A 15,232-nucleotide genomic window follows, 5' to 3' on the forward strand; every position below is an offset into this window, starting at 1 on the left:
AGAAATGAATACAGTTTCCTTAAGGGACCTTGGAGGAAGAGACTGTAATCAAGACAGGAGATTCAGCTGGTTCATTTCAACATTCCAAGATAGCACATAAGAGCATGTGCAGAAGTAGAATAGATTTTATTAGTCACCAACTCTTTTTTCAAAACAGTAAATAGAATAAGCACACACATACACAAGAGGTTCTCCAAAAGGAATGCCTACTTTTTTATGATGTTGGCCCACAGTGTCAGAGGTGGATGCTGGTGGTATGGCAATAAAGACTGCACCTTCCCACCAATATCCCATTACTTGTTGCTGAGTGACAGTAGCAGAGAGGCAGTCTGACAGAACAGTGTCTGACATGGAAGTTGCACGAAGCAAAGGTGTGTCAGTGAGTCCTCCATGCAAAAAAAACTGCACCCACTGACATTCAATGACTTCAGCTGAATGCTTCTAGAGACCAAACAGTGAATGTGAGCACAGTGAGGTGGTGGGTAGTGCACTCCAGCAATGGCAACAAGTCACTTCTGCTGGTGCAGATCATTACACGCACAGTATGCAGGCTCTTGTTTGTTGCTGGCAAAAACACATGGCTTGTGGTGATGTGACTATGCTGAAAAATAGTGTTTTTTAGCTGTGAATTTGGTCTACCAAATAGAGTTACTGCATTTATTGCATCTGTTGTAGTTTCTATAGAAAAAAAAAAAAAAATAGGAAGCATTACTTTCAGAGCAACCTACTTGTGCATGTGTGTATGTATAAACATATATATATATTTGGGAGAAGGTGTGTATTTAATATCTGTGAAGTTTTAATTGTGTTATGATTTTTTAACTGCTAGATTTTCCATGTACCAAATAGAATGCAAGCATCAGTGCTTCTTAGGATTTCTTCCACATTTACCTTTTCTCATTAGAATTTATCTTAATAATTATACATTGCTTTAAAGCAGCAAAAACGTGTCCTTGCTTCTGCTAGAAACATTGCTTTTAGTATGCAAAGTTGTTTTTAATCTTCAGATTGGTCTGCATACATATAGATAATGCCTTACAGCATTGTTTTTGCAGCCTTAATGGGGGAAATGTACGCACTGGGGCAAAGTAATTGGATTTCAGCTGGGAAGCAGCATCTGAATGAAATCAATAAAGATTCTGTCATCTAATATTTTAAGTTTGGTACAATATGTATACTGCAGGTCACTGTAAATTCATTAAAAAGATCAATGTGATGGAATTTGTCTTGGGCGCCTCAAAATATCCTAGGGTGACTCGGGAGGAGTTGCCTAGGAAACAAGAGATGCAACTCAGAGAAACATTTAGGTGTTTTAAGTTGATGGCTGAATTCTACCAAGTTTATAAGATATTACAGTATAGAAAGTTGTCATGGAAACAAAATCCAACAAATGGTTAATGAATAGCCATTCTGGGCAATTACTGCAGGCAGCAGTGTCAAAACAGTTTGGGCTAGAACACTCAGTGTTAACTCTTCACAGGTTCTTGGGTTTTGATTCTAGCTTGTTTGTATTGTTTTCCTCAGATAAAAAGAGTAAATAATTCTTCAGTACCAAAATGGCAGATGCATTAGTGAAACTATTAGAGCAAAGACATCTTTATAGCTAGATTCATTATGGATGTTATAAATCATAACTCCTTGAGAAGCGGGTGAAGCACTACCATAGGCAACTAAACACCTTTGGATTTCAAATATATTTCTTTGCATTATCTTTAACATTACATGAAACATTTTAACTGGAAATACTTCTAAAACTCAATTTTTGCCTTAATTCGTATCTATTCTCTGACAACAGCTTTTTATTTGTGGTGATGTTTTTCTTTCTCTCTCTCTCTCTCTCTTTCTTTCTTTCTTTCTTTCTTTCTTTCTTTCTTTCTTTCTTTCTTTCTTTCTTTCTTTCTTTCTTTCTTTCTTTCTTTCTTTCTTTCTTTCTTTCTTTCTTTCTTTCTTTCTTTCTTTCTTTCTTTCTTTCTTTCTTTCTTTCTTTCTTTCTTTCTTTCTTCTTTTCTTCCTCCCTCCCTCCCTCCCTTCCTTCCTTCCTTCCTTCCTTCCTTCCTTCCTTCCTTCCTTCCTTCCTTCCTTCCTTCCTTCCTTCCTTCCTTCCTTCCTTCCTTCCTTCCTTCCTTCCTTCCTTCCTTCCTTCCTTCCTTCCTTCCTTCCTTCCTTCCTTCCTTCCTTCCTTCCTTCATGGGATTTATTCCCACCTCTACTTTTCTTTAGTAATAAATCCTCTGTGAAGTTATTTTAATTTCTGCAACAGAACATAACAGTCATTTTCCAGGATCATGCAGGCATCAATGTTTTTCTTCCCTCATCTTTCTGTTTCAGCTTCTCAATTTCCTCTCTTTATTAGGAATGATGCGTTTCTTTGGTTCTGTACAGTGCTTTAGGGTTTTAACAATGATGTGAAAATTTTCATAACTTTCAATCGAGCTCAAAAAATAAAAATTTAAAAAAAAAAAAAAAACAACTATGAACTTATATAGTAATATGCAATACATTTATTTTAAGCCTTGAAGTGATCCGTGATGTTGGCACTCTGAGGGGCATTACCTGACACAGACACTTCCTCACCATTGTACCCCCAGGAGTGTTGCCTACAGCAGGAACAGGGACTGGATACAGCACTTGTCTTCATTTCTAGCTCTCAGTACAACTTGGCAAAGCATCCACACTCTGCAGTTCCATTCTGCCCTCTTTCTGGTGCCCCAGGATGCCCCTCATTCAGCATTGATAGTTGAAAACAACAACAAAAACAAACTAAAGAAATTCAGTCAAAAAATGTTCAATTTTCTGGCCACTGAAGGCCTCACTGGTTCTGTGCATTTACACAAGGTAGAGCGCTATTTTCACATTTGTCTTCACAACAGCCTTGCACAGGATAGGTGGATGTCTGGATAGAAGAATCCACCTCTCAACATTTCAATAAAATTTCAGCATTTCCCCAAAACTTTGAGTAACGTTCTCCAAGAGAATCTCAGCTTTTACATAAACACAAAGTTTTTAGACATTGTCTTTACAGGGAAAAGATGTTTAAAAGGCTTAGCAGGAAAGAACAACAAAAAATCCCTGTAAAAGGGTTTCTCTGATGTTAAAAACATCGCCACATTTTTGAGAGGCTTAAAGCATAAATTGTGAATGATTGGGACTGGTCAAGAAGCAGGGCTGTAAAATATGAACCACTTTTGCATGAATGTGTGCCCTTGGAAAATACAATTTCTTTTCCTTCACTCCTCTGAGCAGATAAGCTAAATACAATAAGGATTTTACTGAGCACCAGATGCTGTCCCTGAGCTATAAAAGGTACAGCAAGACAGAACCAAGCAAAAAAATTCATTGTCATTTGCAGTGCTGTAGTTAAACCTACCTTGCCCTCAAATGTATTTTGCAACCTTTATGATTTAGTAATTGTACAGCTTTGTACTAAAGAGAATGCAATAGCCTTGAATTGTGCTTCATAGCAAGAAAATTATCTGCTTACATGTGGACAAATACTTGAATATATTGTGTTGCACCTGGACGCCGTGTCACACTTCACTCGTATGCAGCATTCAATTAACTCAAGGCTGCTGCTAGTTCCTGAGTATGCAGTGGAAAAAAACCCTTTAGAGAAAGGGCATTTGTCTCTTGTACACAACATATTCAAACATCCAACTTGAATGAATCCTCTAAAAGTTTAATTTGAACATCAGAGCTAGAAAATATCTCTTTAAGTCTTGTATGCAGTTTAAGGTACCTGAGGAGACAGATGAGAACCTGTCTCTGTGCTCACTGCCCAGGGATGGTGCAGTCGGCTGGATAGAAGCAAAAATACAGTTTCCATATTTGCTATGATGTTCTATGTCAGATGTTCTCTGCTTTTTTTTTCCTTATAAATTCTAAAAGCTATTAGAAATTCCAGAAGTTAATTAAAGATGCATAAGAATAATTTCTTCTCCTTCAGTTTCATTTTGTTTTCTCAACTATTTGTATTAAATAAGGAGCAACAAAAATACTAAAAGCTCGGCTGCCAAAGCAGTGTTGGCTCAGCAGCTGATTTTACTAGACATTACACAAACAGAAGTGGAAGAGAGACTGATTCCCTGAGAATCCTGGGATACACAAAGTTACATGGCTGTAAGTTGTCCTTAAATATACACACAGGTTATCACTGACTTATGCAAGAATTACTGACATCAGTGGAGCTACATACATACACTGTGATCACAAAGGTGACTAGATTCACTCCGGGATAATAAATAGGGACGAGTATTTCAGATTGTGACTAGTCACAGAAGGTTATTTCATAGATTCATAGGATCCTTAGAGTCGGAAGGGACATCTAAAGGCCATCTAGTCCAACTCCCCTGCAATGAACAGGGACCTCACAGTTAAATCAGGTTGCTCAGGGCCTGATCCAGCATTGCCTTGAAAGTCTCCAGAGACAGGGCATCAACTACATCTCTGGGAAACCTGTTCCAGTGCCTCATCGCTCTCACTGTAAAAGACTTCTTCCTTATATCCAACCTAAACCTACCCTCTTTGAGCTTGAAACCATTTCCCCTTCTCCCATCACAACAGACCCTGCTAAAGAGTCTGTTCCCTTCTTTCCTATAGTTCCCCTTTAGATACTGAAAGGTTCCTATGAGGTCACCTCAGGGTCTTCTTCAGGCAGAACAGACACAGCTCTCTCAGCCTGTCCTCATAGGAAAGGTGTTCCATCCCTTGTATCAATTTTATGGCTCTCCTATGGACACACTCCAACAGGTCCATGTCTCTCATGTACTGAGGACTCTACACCTATATGCAGTACTCCATGTGAGGTCTCACCAGCATGAAGCAGATAGACAAGATCAACTCCCTCAACCTGCTGACCATACTTTCTTTCATGCAGCTCAAGATATGGTTGGCTTTTTGGACTGTGAGGGCACACTGCTGGCTCACATCCAGCTTCCCATCTACTGTACTGCCGGATTTTTTCAGCAGGGCAGCACTCAGTCCTTTCATCCCCCCAGCTTACACTTGTAACAAGGGTTACCTCAACCTAGGTGCAAGATTTGGATTTGTTGAACCTCATGAGATTCATCTCAAGAATGCTGTGGGGTACCATGACAAAGGCCTTACTAAAATCCAGATAGATGACACTGGTGGTTCTTCCCCTGCCCAGTGGTACAGGGAACCATCATAGAAGGCCACTAGTTTGATCAAGCTGATTTGCCCTTGGTGAAGCCATGCTGGTTCTCTTGTATTACCTCCCATGCCTATGGCTCAGCATAGCTTCCTGGAGGATCTGTTCATGATATTTCCTGGCACAGAGGTGACACTGAAAGGTTGGCTGTTCCAAGTGTCATCCTTTTTACCTTTCTTAAAAATGGGTGTGATGTTGCCTTTTTTCCAATCACCAGGGACTTCACCTGATTGCCATGACTTTTCAAATGCCACTGAGAGTGGCTTGCTGACTGCGTCAGCCAGTTCCCTCAGGACTTCCCATCAGGACCCACAGACTTGCAGATGTTCAGGTTCCTCAGGCAGTCGCAAACCTGATCCTTGCTAATAGTGGGAGGGATGTTGCTTCCCCAGTCCTCTCCTACTAAACTATGCATTTGTAAGGCATCCCTCAAACCATATTCTTGTAGAAATACTCACAGGAGTTTTCATGAATGTATTGAGAAATTTCTAGCAGGTTTATACAGGAAAAGGCAAAACTCCTGAAATAATTGCTTACAAATGATCTTTCCAGCAGTGAACATGAAATCTGAACCTTTTAAAAAAATAATAATAAATTAAGCAGACCTATTTCCATTAATGTTGCTTTAAATATGAACAGGTTTGTAAGATTTTTGTTCTTGAGAAACACAGCCAAACCAACTAGAGGCCAAAGCTCTCTTCCCTGGAGACATCTAATAAATAATAAATATAAAAACCAATATCATTCAGGCACTTCAAACCAGGCACAAAACATAGAAAACTCTCAGTTGTTAGTTGGTCTATCAGAAGCAGGGCTACAGGCCATTTTTTATTCACTTGTGCAACAGAGCAGTTTGTTTCTCACTGAAGCGCTGTTCAAACAAAGCATCCACCATAAATATATACTTTAAATATCTCATGTAAGTAAATTCCCCTTAGGAAAAAGCAGTTTGCAATACAACAGTTAAAAAGAAGGTAAATTTGTAAATGACCCTCTCAAAGGAGGAGCAAAGTAAGTTTTTACCACTACTGTGGTCTCTCCAAAACTTTGGGGAAATCTCTCCCATTGCATACAGCCTTCAGGCGTTTTCAACTCTTTTCTAACCTGTATGTCTTCTGGCATCCCCCCCAGTGTGTACTGAAATGCAAATTTAAGCCTGTGGGCCAAGCACAGAACTAGTAAGCAAAGGCCCTGAAGGAGGGCATGGTTTGGGACTGAGAAACCCATATTTCCCTTGATTATCACCAAGGTCTTCTTCTGCAGGAAGTAAGCAACAACCAGCTACACCCATGGTAACATTGTGCTGGCTTGGCAACAAACAGTAGTGGGGAGGAAGCATGGTGGTGCCCACCTAAGAAATGGCCAGCCAGGAAATGGTCCACCTCCTTCTCTGCTTGGAAAACTAGAGCACCTGGTCTCTAAGGCCTCTGATCTGGGGACTACTGACATTGCTGGTGCCATCCTTCACCTCAGCAGGAGAAATGCCAAGACACTTTGTTCTCTCACAGCAATTGGCAGCTGCTCCCTGCGCTGTGGTGAGTGGCACATCTGCATCACCCAGCTGGACGTTCAGAGACAACCTTGCAGCGGTACCAAGGCTTTAACCTGTGGTTAGCAAATGCCTTTTCAAAACTCAGATAAGCCTAAGTGAAAGGTATAAGTGTGCTGCTGACACAGAAATGCGCGCTAAAATGTTGGGCAGAATCTGCATTAAGCTTGTGGTGAAGACATGCTCTTAGTCTAGATAATCCATCATAGGAGCAGCAGATCAAGCAAGCATCAATATGTATTTATTGTCCTAAATCATACTGTTCTGGGCAACAGGAAAGAAAACAAACAAAAAAAAAAAAGCAGAGAGAAGATAGCAGGTAAGGGCAGAACATGATGACTGAAAATACATACATACATCCATAAGCAGACATGCACATATACAGTGAAGCATTATTGCATTTCCTCTTGATAACACTTCAGGGAGATGGTTCTGTCTCAGGCATAAAACAAATCTCAGCTTCCTGGCCATGTCATGGACTTCAAGACTGTTTGGGGTTGAAAGAATCACCTTCATTCATTTCACTGAGAGTAATGGTGCTGTGCAAAGCCACTGATTAAAGTGATATCCTAAAACAGGGCCAAGAGGGAGAAATAACCTCTCCACCCCCTCCTGTCTCTACTCACTTCCCACTCTAGAGCACTAGATTCCTTAATCTTTGCCACAACTTGCTGGTAAATAGTCTGGGCTAAAATTAGGTATACAGCAAAGGGTAGGTGTTACCATCTGCTGCATGTTGTTAATTCTTGATGGCCTGATAACATCTATTTTTGATGTTCTTTATTAGCTTTCTGGGGAGGAGGATAGAGGGATAGGCCTCTAGTGCCACCATCAGTAGTTTTTTGTATTTGCTGCCTTTTTTTTTCCCCTCCATTTCATTTGACAGCCAGCTTTGGCACAACAGAGGATTTTAGAAGAGCATGCTGTGTAAGACAGGAGACTTATGTACATGTGTAAGGCAGGAGACTTATGTACATGTGTCTCAAGTACACAATAGAAGAACTAGATCTGGATATGCGTTCTGTTGAATCAATAACCAGCATGTCTTGTTTCAATATAAATGTGGACTGTTCTCTTTGTTGTGATCTTGTTGTTGTTGTACTTAATAGTCAAATTAGAAGTGAGCAATAGACTGACCATTCATCTTGGTTGTCTGGCAAGACAGAATTTCCCCCAAGCATTGTATACATTCAAAGTCTTTGACACCACAAATATCTGCTTAGACCAACAACAGGTCGAGCAAAGAAAATATCACTCTGTTCCGTTAATTAGCAGAGGAAGTACCAACCATGCCTGCTGAGAATTTGTATTGGTTTGATCTAAATAAACACAACTCTTTTGCCTCTTTGTGGACTTTCAAGAGCCAGATGACTATGTTTAGTGACACTGAAAATCATGTGAAAGCATAATTAAATCTCAAACAGATGTAGGGATAGCGTAATGTAAGATCTATTGCTGTGACCAGTGATGCCTAATGGAATGTTGTTCCTTTAAATCATGTTACAACAGGCCGGGTTTCATTGCAGCACTTTGAAGTCATCTCTCCCTTCTCTCATTCTGTGTTGAAGCTTCTGTTTTCTTTTTTCTCCTACAAACATCCTAAACATAGACTAAGTAAAACAGAAAAGTGACTCTGAGCCACGTACTTGACAATGCACATGTAAGTGATGGTTCTTTAGGTACAAAACCTGAAGACCTGAGATGTCTTCCTGATTTCTGTATTAGAGAAGGCAGAGCATTTTATATTGCTCACACGTGGTTAAGCACACTGACAATATATACTGAGAGAAGAAAAAAAATCCCCAAATGAACTCAGATCTCACAAGTTAAATGGAACCTTCATCAGAGGCAAAGTCCTCAAGAGACAAGAAAGATCTGTCAAATCATTCCAAGGTTAGTAGTAAAGACTTCCTTTACTACCATTACCCAACCAAATACTTCCTAGACTACCATTACCCAACCAGTCCTAAAGCAGAAGCTAACCTCTGGCCAACTCCCCCACAGCTATTTGGCCTTTTGTATGGTGGCATGGAATAACTGCTGGCTTAATTTAGATCACCTATCCTGGCTCTGCCCTGCCCCTGCTGCTGCACCATAAAGGCAGTGGCTCTTCTCTGCTAAGGAGCCTGCAGCACTGAGTGTGCTCCTATCACTTAGCAACAATCAGAACTTCAGTGTGTTATTAACACTGACTATCTCAGCTGAAACCAGGGTAGTCCTCATAAAAGCTCCTTCACTTCATGCGACCACTTGTCTCTACTTAGACTCCCCTTTTGTTGTACTCAGCAATTCGTTTTCTTCTGCTATGCTATATGCTGCCTGACACCATCCATGATCATTAAGTGGTTCCTCCTCTAATAAATCAGATGATGCAGTCCAGCTCCTGCTCCCATTGAGCCACCCTGACTTCCCTAAAGCCCTTCCTGAAAGTCTTAATTTCACCCTTCCAGTGGTCTGAATCGGCTGAGCAACTGAGAACTGCTACAGAACTGCCAAATCCTGTTTGTTTTCAGCATCTCTGTGGTGACTCAGTGAGACAGATGCACTCTTCAGGGCTGGCAAGGCTGCACTGCCTTTTTATGAATAGCTGAGGTATTTGAAACTGCAAAACAACTTCCCAGAGGAGACAAGCAAGCCTCAGCCTGAGACTGCTTAGACCGTCCTGGAAGACTCTGCCTGGAAACGTTAGAGGGTAAGAAATGGCAACAGAAGCTGTAAATGTCAAAGAAGAAAACTTTCTAGCACCAGTGATACATTAAAGATACCCATCCAGAGGGAGAACTCTATGATATTAAGCTCTCCCCGGGCACAGAGCTGTATTAGATAGAGCTGGAGTATTTCTAAGTGAAGTAGATAAATGCTTTAGCTGCTTTTAGAGAGCCTCCTGAAATATTTGCTGTTTTTTCAATCTAAACAGATTTATATCACAACATGAGCAAGTTATACGAGGACAGGTAGATAAAAGGGAATGTCTGCTGGTGAAAGCGTTAACGTAAAAAAGCATAGCTTCAACATGCTGTGTGACTAAAGAGACAAGAATTGTTAGATACTTAGCTCAGTATTTCTAAATCTGTGGTTTGTAGTGTTGGTAAGGGTCAATTAAATATATAAGAGATGTTAAATGTTAGATAGCGACAGCAGCTGTAGTTCATTTCTACAGGAGGTGGGATAGGACAGCTGATTATAATGCCAGGCTGCAGCATTCACAAGACAGGGACCTGAAAATGCCTTTAGCTGCAGCCTGGCAGCTCAGCTCCTTTGAGGCAAAGGATTAAGCATAAACACAAGCAGCCTATAGTTGCGGCTTGGTTTGGTGTCCCTGTGATCCATGGAAGGAGCTAGTTCTGACACGGAGAGCAAAAAGGCTGGGGTCACATGAAGAAAGAAAAGTAAAAAAGTAGTCACAGATGGTTTAGCAAATACTGTGCCTGCCTTATTGAGATCTGTATCTGCATAATTTCATCAGTTTCAGTGAAACCTCCCACGTTCATACCAGCTGCAAACAGACATTTGTGTCGCCAAAACCTGCTATGCATAAAGGTGAGAAAGAATAAAAGTATGGCAAAAATGAAGTCTTCACCTACAGTACACATTGGGCAGAAGATAACAAAGTACTTGTATCGGTATGTCTTACTTTCATACCCCCTTCTGTCTTTCCAACACATAAATACAGACAGCGTGCAAGAGGATAAGCACTGGTTGATAATCCCTGGATATTACAAAGAAACATAAGTAATCCTCTGTAATCAGATCTCTATGAGGCTTCCATTTTTTCATAATAAAACATTAATGTTACAGATGCCCTGACAGATTTTACCATCTTGCCATTTTATTGATACTTAAATAGGAAAACTATCATACTTCTGACTGCTTCTCATGAGGAGACTAATTAGATTATTTCATCATCTGGTTCATCAAAGCAGGAAATACTTAAGTGTCACAGCTGGTCTCAGACTAAATACCTAGTACCAAGACTTTAAACGAAAACTACTGCATCTTCACTGGGTAAGCGTTTCATAAATGGCTAGACAGTAAGAAATGATGAAGATAACTGATATTATTTCACATCTTGGGGCTGTGAAGGGAGTCTTGAGCCTACCAGCGCATCTGGATTTATTTTCACTTGCTACCACTGCCATGCAAATAGGCTTTGCATAATGATCAAATCTCCAAAATTCAGAGAACTATTTAGATTTCCAGTGAAGATTTATAACAAGGAATTAAAAACATAGAAGCAAATTCATTTTAGATAAATCCCTTGTTCTCAACGCAACCATTCTGAGTGCTCACCATTACAGAGGGAAGCGCACTCCCCAGAGATGGTTGATCGCATCGTCTGATCACTATTCACCACCCGTCTTTCCTCTGCACATCTGTGGGATATTGTTTCCTTGCACACGTACCTGTGCATGAAAATCAAATCCTCCAGAAAAAGAAATATATGTGCCAAAGCCTCAAAGCCAGACGTACGCTCTTACTTCACCTTCTCTTGTATGTGTTCAGGGGACAAGAACAGGCAAGATATTCCTTTGGGAGGAGAGTTCACCATAGCAATTTGAAATGAAAACGACAACAATCACCAGAAGACAGTCATCAAAAGGCCTAAGCTTCTGAGGTCTACTTAAGATCACAAAACCAGCAGTGTGATAACAGATAAATCACTTCCTTTAAGCAGCATTTTCATGAAAATTATATGTAAAAGCAGAGTTTTAGTACAAGTACAATGCCAATAGCTCGGTAACTTTGTTACGGAATAATATAATCCTGTTTCTCTTACAGACCTATAATGTTATTATGTAAATGGCTATACAAAGCCATGATTATATCAACAAAATGAAATTGTTGGGTAAGACAGTTCCCATGCTCCTTAAAAGCAGCTCTTCAGCACTGTAACAATAGAAAATTTTGTTCTGTAATGTTACGTCTTGATAATGCTGATTCCTTCTGCATATTTTTACTTTGAGGGGTGTGTGACAACACAACAGATCTTGGAGATCACTGGAAATATATGTGTGTATGTGTGTAAGTTGCATCCTGTAGCATGAATTCTATCAAGATTTACATTCCTCTTACGTTCTGCACTTTCTTGGACTTAATAGAAATTCTGCAATCCTTGCTTATCTGACTGCCCATTAGTCTATCAAAAGTTGCTTTATGAAATCTGAACCCTCTTGTTTTTGTTAATGAGTTAGGTTGTAGGCCTCATCACATTTTCAGTGAAAACTCTGATGTGAGAAAATGTAATTTTTCTGTCAGAACTGTCTCTTTGAAGTTCTATGAACCAATAGACAAACCGTGAACCTTGGAAAAGGACACATTCTTTCTCTCAGAACCCAGCCTAGCTTCTGAAGTGCACAAAGTAATGAAGTAGACAAAGGCCACGTAGATAAAATGGCACATTGAATGGTTTGAGGAGAGTGATGCGGTCATAAAAATATTTTCAATGAGCTGCTTCAAGAACTAACTTATAACTGTTATACAACTATACTGTTAAGTAAAACACTAAAATTAGCTACAGAGTTCAGTTAATGGTACTTTAAAAATCAAGACCGATATTGCTTATTTTTAGCATATCACATTACTAGCAATTCTTTCAGTTTCTAGCATAGATGCCTCTATATATATATATATGAGTATATATATATGGGTATATGAGAAAACTAAGCCACCTTTCTCTTCGCAAATCTTACCTTGCAATTTGCATGAATAACATAAGTATTTACATGGATCCTTCTTTAAGCAAAATAGTCTCTTTTTTTTTATTAAGAAAAAAAGTATTACATGAAAAAAAAAAAATAGGAATCAAATTCAGATTTTGTACATTCTGCAACTGACCTTTAACCAGAAGTATGAAACATCTATTGTGCTAATGATGCTGGCCACAGGAAATGTGCTCAGTTTTGTGTTGAAAAATGCTACCATCTCCGAAAGGGCTGAAAATTGGATTTGCACATCTTGTAAAGACTCCGATTTCTTTATGATCTGGTCAACAGCAGTGCCTTACAAAGGCAGAAGCAGAGCAGTGACACTAGCTGTAGAACAGAACACAAAACTGTACAATTAACTCTCCATTATTTCACTGTGTTTTGGGTATCACTTTCCACTTTACCTGTTATTTTCTCCTTACATTCCCTCATTTTCTTACACATTAATTAGTGTCAGTGCTCTTTCAGGAGGGAAAGAGAATGGGAGAAGGAGAAGTTCTATAACAGGCAAGAGTGAGGAACATCCCACCAGGTCTGGGTGTGTACGGGACTGTCAGCCCCACAAGGGTCAATACAAGATGGATAGAGGCACTGTTACAGATAGAATCAGAATACTTCACCTCCCTGTTCTTCCAGCAGACATTCATTTTCTACAGACAAAAAGGAAAACTGAATAAGGGTGCCCAAGATTCCAGTTAGTGATAAGCAATGATAAGTACTTTATTTTAACAAAAATTACTGACTGGCAGTAGGAAAAAAAAAAAAAAAAAAGAAAGAAAATATAGGACTGCACGTTATACCCCATCCCTGGAGGTGTTCAATGCCAAGTTGGATGAGGCCCTGGGCAGCCTGCTCTGGTGCCAGATTCAGTGGTTGGCTACCATGCCTGAGGCATGGGGTTGGAACTAGATGATCTTCTACCTCCCTTCCAATCCAAGCTATTTTATAATTCCATGACATTTAACATCAAAGGGAACAAAAATTCTCACTAAAATACTAGATTTCACGGCACTTTGTTAATGAGTTCAACTAGGCTCTTCTCACCCTAGCTGAGCCGAAATAAAGTCACCCACAGTCAGCGGTATGCCTATCATTTTCTCTGTTCTTCCAGTGTCAAGTATGTAGCACCAGAAAACTGATGAGAAAAATTCCGGTTGTGGAAAACAATCCTGCTGTGTTACTACTGTTCTATTTATTTGCTGTTGATTCATTTCTGTCCTCATCCCTGCAAGTTAGGCAACACAAAGATTAACAGAGAATTCACAACTCTCTCTCATGTCTTACACATTTGCATGTCCTTGTGACAGCAGCCAGTTTTGCTTTTGCCAAAATTGCATCTATTACTGCAACTGCAAAAACCAAAGTGTTGCTATGTAGTACTTCAGATGCCTTAGGTACTCCAGGTTGCGTAGGTACTCAATACTGGCTACCATTCAACATGCATTGACACCATTGCTCACATTTACTAAGCAGCCCCTCATTTTTCCCTTCATCTCAAACTTCTTAAACTCACATACTGTGCTCTGGTACATGGGATAGTCTGTGAGGACAGGTATAAAATCAACTAAAACTAAATGATTTGGCTGAATAATTACCTACTGGAAAGGATTCTTTATTTGCCAGATCTGGAAAGAAAAACAACTTCAGCTCACACTGCTGCTGAAAAATAAAATGTGTGTAGACTTTGCAGCTTAAGAGCCTGTGCTCAGAGGAATTCACACTATAAGGCACTCAGCCTGCAAAAGCATGCACACATTTAACTACACTGCCACAAACTTTCCCACATGCAGGGTCAAATATCTTACATTACCGGGAATTCTGGAGATCAGCTTTTGAGGGTGACAGAAAATCCACCTTTTCAACTTCTGTATTTCAGTAAATAAACTTTAGAAAACTTCCTAGGGTCCGTGCATGCAGAGAAATAATCAGTAAATAAGATGTACTGGGTTTTCCCAAATCATACCATTTTATGGCAAAGCTGTCTCAACAGCTGCATGAAATTCAAGGACAGTTGAATAATGCCAATGAGGGAACAAAACTAAGTTAGTGATGTCTATGTGGATGTTTGACTGAAGGCAATCAGCTGAGAAACAGAAGATGGGAAAAGAGGAGAGGGAAATGGTCATAACTAACTACACTGTATGAAAAGTATGACCTATTTTTTTCTGAAGAGAACGGCAAACTACTAACCAAAACATTTAAAGGTTCTGAAAAAACAATCTTTATGAGGTAACAACCATGCATCATTTATACTAACAATGAAGACCTTCATGGTTGAGCATAGCAAGGTAAATCCAAATGCTAAATGGAAGTTAACAAATACAACTTTCAAAGCCTAGTATTATTTCCCTCCTGTTATTTCATAATTGTCCAAGGTTTAGAAATCACTTTTCAAAGACTACCCCTTACTGCTACTGACGGCTACCTGAGCTGAGCATGACAAAGAACAATTCACTTCCCTTTATAATAATGCTTGATTCTGCAAAACTCCTGTTTCTAGAGGACTTCACACATAGCAATCACTATTCCAAAAACATATCTTTCTGGTATAATTCTTTTTACTTCAGAAAAGTTTAAAAACACAAGTAAAGGTCATATGCTAATTTGATATTTCAGAATTGTACTCCAAACCTGAAGCTTCATAAAAGTAAGTTTGATTATGACAATCGATGTATTCAGCATGAACATTACTTACTTTATGAGCCGAGGTTTTTGCAGTAAGATGTAAGCGTAAAAGGCCTTGATCAGAGTAGAACACCTTGCCAAAGAACCTTTTTTTAATATTGCCCTGCTAAAATAACAGCAGCTATA

Source organism: Coturnix japonica, chromosome 2 (assembly GCF_054131305.1).
Source record: "Coturnix japonica strain WE chromosome 2, WE-NBRP24, whole genome shotgun sequence".
In the NCBI taxonomy this organism is placed as follows: domain Eukaryota; kingdom Metazoa; phylum Chordata; class Aves; order Galliformes; family Phasianidae; genus Coturnix; species Coturnix japonica.